Raw genomic sequence first — 7,316 nt, 5'->3', positions numbered from 1 at the left:
ACTCCAAGGGAGTGTGTTCCACTGTTGAACAGCCCTTACTGTTTGGAAATTTCTCCTAATCTTTAAGTGGAATCTCTTTTCCTGTAGCTTGCATACATTGCTCCAGGTCCTAGTCTCTGGAGCAGCAGAGAACAAGCTAGCTTCCTCTTCAATGTGACATCCCTTCAAGTATGTAAACAGGGTTATCATATCACCTCTTAACCTTCTCTTTTCCAGGCTAAACATCCCCACCTCCCTAAGGTGTTCTTCATAGGGCATGGTTTCCAGACCCTTCACCATTTTAGTCGTCCTCTGGACACACTCCAGTTTCTCAATATCCTTTTTAAATTGTGGTGCCCAGCACTGGACACAAAATTCCAAGTGGATCCTGACCAGAGCAGAATAGTGTGGCACTATTACTTCCCTTGATCTAGACAAAATACTTCTATTGATGCAACCTAAAATCGCATTGGCCTCGTTAGCTGCCACATCGCACTATTGATTCATGTTCAATTTGTGTTCTACTTGGACTCCTAGATCCCTTTCATATGTAGTCTCTCGTTCAGCCAGGTGTCACCCATCCTATATCTGTGTATTTCATTTTTCCGCCCTAAGTGCAGTTCCTTACATTTCTCCGTGTTCAAATTCATTTTGTTAGCTTTGGCCCAGCTTTCTGGTCTATTCAGGTCTTCTTGAATTTTGTTCCTGTCCTCTGGGGTATTTGCTACTCCTCCTAATTTGGTGTCATCTGCAAATTTGATAAGTATGCCCCCAATTCTGTCATCCATGTCATTGATAAAGATGTTGAACAGCACTGGGCTCAGGACAGTACCCTGTGTGACCCCACTAGTCAGTTCTCTCCAGGATGAAAAGGAGCCATTGTTGAGCACCCTTTGGATTCAGCCAGTCAACCAATTACAAATCTATGTAATGGTGGTTTGGAGCAAAACATACTTTGTGCTCTTCTTGCCACACTTTGTTCTAAGCTAAATGCTAGTATGTGCAAATACTCTGACACCTCCTGAAGGTAATATGATTGTGGGAAATACAGCATTTACGATGCCGTGTCTCCACAACTGCAGTCATATGAAAGCAGCAACTACTTTTAGAAATAGAGAGGCCCCGCTCCTAACTTCCAGGCTAGAATTCAGTAGTGCCTATTACATTGGAAGGCAACTATCGGTCTGTTTCTATTCATTAAATTCTTTTAAACTTGGGTTATACAAGTATTGGTAGAATCTCAAACAGCTCAAAATATTTTGGTGCCCCCTCGCCAATAAACACAGGACATCTTTTAACAAGTTACAGTATTCTGCATCATCTGCATAGCTCTTTTTAGTTCCATTTTTATTAATATCTGAAATATATGTTTTTTTAAACAATGAATACTAGGGAGTCGTGTTGTTTTCTCTCCAAGTTTATTAAAGAAAATTTCTTGAAGCTGTGAATACAACATGAAAGTTTAAAACGTGACGTAGAAACACATAACTCGTTAACCATTAATGCCCATAAGAAGAGTAAACCCATGTAGTAACTAAAACAGAGGTAGCAGGCAGAACTGTATGGGCATTGTTGAGTTAATTCCCTCCAGCATTACCAGCGTTGTTAGCAGGTGGTGCAGCAGCACCCTGTGGGAGGCCGCCAGCTGGTGGGTTAGCAGGTGGATCTGGATGATCAGCCATACTCACAGCAGCCCCTGTATTAGCTGGATGATTAGCAACTAGCTCTAACAGTCCAGACACACTTCCAAGTTCCTCTCGTGTCGGTGGAGAACTGAGATCAGGCTGAGGAGCACTTTCATAGTAAGATCTAATCAGATCTTCAATAAAAGCCCTATTTTGAGCATCTTTGACAAATCCACGGCAGTCTCCCAAAGTTCTATCTCCACTGACTATCAGTAGTCGACCACATATCCAAGATAAAAATTTGTATCGAGTAGATCTCACAATGCTTAGATCTCTTCTGTATCTGTAGTAGGGGTTATCTCCAACAGCCTGTAATGCCCTGACAGCATTTGCCCATTCATCTGGATACATTCTAATAATCATATGCCATGGAAACAGAGGATGGGTATGAAGGGCCCTTGCAATGACATCCAGCGATGTGAGTCCTGATCCTGCTGCCTATGCAACACAGACTCTAAGTCTGATAGCCACAGCCAGGATGTAATTTAGCAATCCCTGAACAAAGGCGCAACATTGCAGTCATCTACTAGTACCCCAAAATTCGCCCAAGTAGTTGCAATCTCAGATCTATTGTTCAGTAATCCCAGGCATGACAGTGCTTAAATCTCTTTGAATTCTTGTCAACTTTGCTTGAGTAATCTCACCCCGAAAAGAGAATGAAATGATACACAGAAGAATTGGATAGAGGCTTCGTGCATGTTGTCTTTCTCCAATACACTGGCTCATTTGATGGAAAAACTCCATTCTCTCATCTATTGGAGGAATTGCTCCATTGGCGTCTACTCTCCAGGCACCTCCAGCCCATCTCTCGTGGATGCCACGTGGGACTTCTCTTGTACGCATACCTTCTAATCCTAGTTGAAACCATGGTTGATCTTGAAAGTTGGTAGTGTTTGTAGTCAGTACTGTATATCAAACACATTTGTTGCTTGGTCCCAGGTTAGAATCATAGTGTTTGGAAGATAAAGAGCAAATAGTTCTTGAATAATCTGTTGACGTCTTGCTTCGGGGCTATTTAGCCTCATTGAGCAAATTGTTGAAGCTGTCAGTAAGGCTTCAATGCCTAGTCGATTGTTATCCACATCTGCTTGGACAAATGGGGCCATATCAATACTTCTCAATATGCAGGGCAATAATCTGGCACCAGTAGATACTAATGCTGCAAAAACTTCAGCATTATCAGCAGGTCCATACGCCTGTACACCGACCCGTGGAGCTGATACAAGGGCTTGGGGCCTATTTGTCCACCACCAGCTTCGAGGTAGATCTTGTCTTCTAAGTAATTCCTGCTGAGTTGCTCGTACAGTGCGTAGTCTTTCAGTCATATTCTGATGAAGCTCTTGGTTAGCTGCTGCTCCATCAGTATCAACTGTAGCATGTCCAAAAGGCCACATGCTTGCTGAGGTAGATTAGAGAGGTTTTTAAACAATGCTGTGATTTCTCACATAAAACATATGTTTTAGCTGCCTATTCTTATTCTACCCATAATGGAACTCCAAATCCACTGCCTGAGGCGCCTGCCTCATATGTCATGGGAGTATTGCTTTGTGTATATTTATCATTAAGCAGGAGATGGTCTATTTAAGGAATTTGTCTTACTTGTACTATTAAATCTAATTGATAAGATATCCTAGCCTGGGTTAAAGACACAAGAAGAAGACACTAGCATTGAATACCGTATATACTCGTCTATAAGTTGAAAAATTTATGCCAAAAAGGATCTCAAAATCCTGGGTTGACATATACACGGGTCTATACGGTAATGTGGCTCAGAAAAATGGCGCCTGCGACTCTTTGGGGTGTGTGTGTGTGTGTGTGTGTGTGCCCTTTAGTCCAGGGAGACTGCCCTTAAACGCTGCCTTCCCTCTCTTCCTCGCCCCGCCGGTCTCCTTGCCTTGCCAGGGATGGAGTTGCAAGCTTCCCTGCTTCTCTCCTTCCAAAGAGAGGTCACTCCCTGTCCCTTTTCCTCTCCTTTCCCTTCGGCCTCTGCAGCATGAGCAGCCAGGATTAGGGATTAGTTTCTTTCCCTTTGCAAACATGAGCAGAGCTGCCTTTCCCTGAGAGGGGCTGACTTGCATGCTCGCAGAGCATCGGTTCCTTCAGGCAAGGAAAAGGCTTTTAAAGGAGCAGAAACCTTAACATTTACTCACTGGAGCCACTCAGGAAAAGAAAAAGGAGCTGGAAAGAAGGTCTCTTTCTTTGGTGAAATCTCCCAGCTGCTGCTTGAGTAGCTAGCATAGAGCTCTTCTCATCTTTTTAAAGGGGAAGAAACTAATCCCTAACCCTGGCTCCTCATCCTGCAGAGTCCGAGGGGGGGGGGGGGGAAGGGACCAAGGAGCAAATGAGGGAAGGAAAGGAGAAGTAGGGATGGCTCCATGGGACGGAGGCAGGGAGGGAAGGGCAGTCTTCCTGGACAAAAGGAAGAGAGGGCTGTTAATTTCCTCACTTTTCAAAGGGGAAAAAAACCTAACACTGGCCACAGCTATTGCTGGGAGAAGCCAGCTTGCCTGATTTCACCAGCATCAGGAAAAAGAAAAAGGGGAGAACTCTATTTAGCTCAGTGGTTCCCAAACTCTGGCCTTCCAAGGGTTTCAGACTTCAGTTCCCAGAATCTCAGGCCGTTAGCTAAGAGAGCTGAGGCTTTTGGGAGTTGAAGTCCAAAAACCTGGAGGAGCAAAGTTTGGGAACCACTGGTCTTAAAGAGGCAGAAGCTTAAGACTTGCTGGAGAGCCCAAACTGAAAGGGAGGGGGAAAGGAGCCTCTCTTTAACTCTTTCCTCTCCAAAATATACAAAGGAACAAACAAATCTGAATCTCCCTCCTTGGAGGTCTTTAAACAGAGGCTGGATGGCCATCTGTCGGGGATGCTTTTATTTGGATTTCCTGCATGGCAGAATGGGATTGGACTGGATGACCCTTGCGGTCTCTTCCAACTCTATGATTCTATGAACCCTTTGAGTTAGAGAGCCCCAAGGGAGAAGCATGGGAGAGGGAGCACTGGGGATGGCAGCAGAGATGGCTCTTTGGAGCTTGCCCTCGCAGAGCACCAAAAGGCAAGCAGAGCAGCAAGGATGTCTTGGGAGCAGCAGCCACTCAAAGGAACACCAAGAGGCAAGTGGAGCAGAGGGACTGTGACTGCACCCTTGACTTATCCACGGGTCATATTAAAATTCATAATGTCAGCCCTCAAACCCCACCTTGACTTATACATGAGGTGGACTTATACACGAGTATATACGGTATATTTCAGTTATGCTGTTTCTTTCCTGTGTTCCTCTGTAGGCTTTTTGTTGCTGTTCTTGTTGTTCAGGGACTGCTGTTCTGAGGTCCAGGATGGAATGTCCAGGAAGACTGAAGTATTCTGCCACTGGTTTTTTGTGTATTCCTGTTCCTTATATCTTATTTATGTTCAGATTTATGTCTCATGCAGAGACTGGCCTACTTGTGCAATGTAGAGTGCTGAAGGCCATTGTTGACAGAGGATGGCATATACCACATTAGAAGATGAGCAAATGAAAAGACCTCTAATATTGTGGCTGATGTGACTAGGTCCAGTAAGGACATTTCCCAAGTAGATGTGTGGGCAAAGTTGGCATCTGGGTTTGTGGCAAAGTCTTGCACCTGTCTCCCTATGTGTGTTGTGTATCCTTCTGTAGATAAGTAACTTTCAGATTGGGAGGCTGTCTGTAGGCAAGTAAAGGCCTGCCACCAAGAGCCCTTGAGAGGGCAGCATTATTGTCCAGAACAGATTGTATGGTGGGGCCCTGGTATCTGCTGCTGTTTGGTTCCAGGACCCTGGATGGATACCAAAATCTGTGGATGCTCAAGTCCTATTATATATAATAATGTAGTAAAATGATGTCTTTTATATAAAATGGCAAAATCAAGGTTTGTTTTTTTTGCGGGGGAATCAAATGTTTTCAAGCCATGGATGATTGAATCCGTGGATGCAGAATTTGTGGATACGGAGGGCCGACTTTATTGATAATATGTCTGCATGGCTTGAGCTGGGAGCAAGGTTCCACCATTTCTTGTTTTTGGTCTGTTCTGTAGTAAGATTAGTCATGGGTAAAAGTTTTGCCACCATTCATGTGGTTATCTATTCACCTTGGCTCTAGGCAGTATCTTTCCTCCCATCTTTGTCCTCTAATAACCATAATTAAAACTGAATTGTCAGCAACATATCCACAAGTCTCACATTTCTATTGCTGTTCACACACATAGCCTGCTCAATCATAGCTGTAAATGTCTGTCCCTAAGTATTTGACTCTATGCATCTGATGACGTAGATTTAGTCTATGAAAGTTTATGCTACCACCTTCCTCTCAATCTCAAAAATGCTTTAAGATTTCTGCATACTAATGGAGACTAAAATGTCTATGACTTTAAATTCTACTAATGTTTATTTCTTACGCATGGAAAGTATTAGAGTTTCAGAATATTTTTGTCTTTCAATCCTGGTTCTGTGGGGAAGAAAAATTCTTTTATTACCAAACTGTATCAGTTACTATTCTTGTAGAAGGGTGTGCCCATTCCCCTATGAGTGGAGCTGTATCATCTGCATTTAGTTTCCCCACTACATTGATGAATGTTTGTCAAGAAGCTATGTGGTCACTTTATTTGATACTCTGAGTTGGATAAATATGCTTCCATGGACACCTCCTTTGGCAGGAAGATTCCGCAGAAAGGCAATCACTGTAAATTGTAAGAAGTCCACTGGCATCCCCACTTTGCTACATCCCAGAGTAGCATACCTCCCTCCAGTCCTGGGAAAACGAATGTTTCTTGCTGTGGAATTTTATTTTTAGCAATGGACAGAGGGCAGTTTACCAGTTTGAATCTCACTGATGGGTTTGATGCTTACTCTATTTCATGTTTGAATCTTTCTTCCTGCACTGGAGTTTGCTATCTTAAACTGGGAAATTTTCTTTTTTACACTGTTAGATAATTTCCTGTCTCTTGGTGAATGGGAGGACTTAACCCAGAGTATAATACATTCTGTCTACTGCTGAAAAGAAACTTTCATTGTAAGCGACCCCTATGCCACTCTGTTGTTGGCAGAAAACTTGTGTCAGTATGCCCAGATAACTGTTCCCTTATTCTTTGGTGATAGTGTGATGACTTTCCATTGTTTGTTTTCAAGCCAAGAATGGCATTCTATCAGTGTTGTTGGTCTCATGGGTTGTGATTATTTTATTTCCTCAGGCTAAGTTTTTTTTAATGAAAGCATACATGAACGTGTTTTCTTTTTTTGTTCTCAAATATATTAAAGGAATGTTTTGGGCTTTTGTGTGTTCTTTTTGTAATTTCAAAGTTACATCTCTAATTTCCCCCCACTACAGGGCTGAATGCATGAGCCAAAAGGCCAATGTTCCCCTCAGCCTGGTGTACTGTATGGACGATGCAGGCCAATACCCATGGGCCAGGATCAGCCAGTCCGAATGCCAATTCAGCAATTCAAGACAGAACCTGGCCCCAAAAGGCCCTTAACATAGTCTAAAAAGACCAGCTGTTTGTAGCAGAGTTTCCTGGAAACTCAGCTGCAACAGCCAGCATACCACACAGTCCTGTGCCATCTTACTTGCTGCCACCGTCACATTCACTCTGAAGGCTCTAGTCGCAGCTTGTGACATTGGAAGGGGGTGCCTGGCCA

The sequence above is a fragment of the Sceloporus undulatus genome, chromosome 1 (genome assembly GCF_019175285.1).
Source record: "Sceloporus undulatus isolate JIND9_A2432 ecotype Alabama chromosome 1, SceUnd_v1.1, whole genome shotgun sequence".
Taxonomy (NCBI): domain Eukaryota; kingdom Metazoa; phylum Chordata; class Lepidosauria; order Squamata; family Phrynosomatidae; genus Sceloporus; species Sceloporus undulatus.
The sequence above is the reverse complement of the archived record's forward strand: the minus strand, read 5'-3'. Positions refer to the sequence as shown.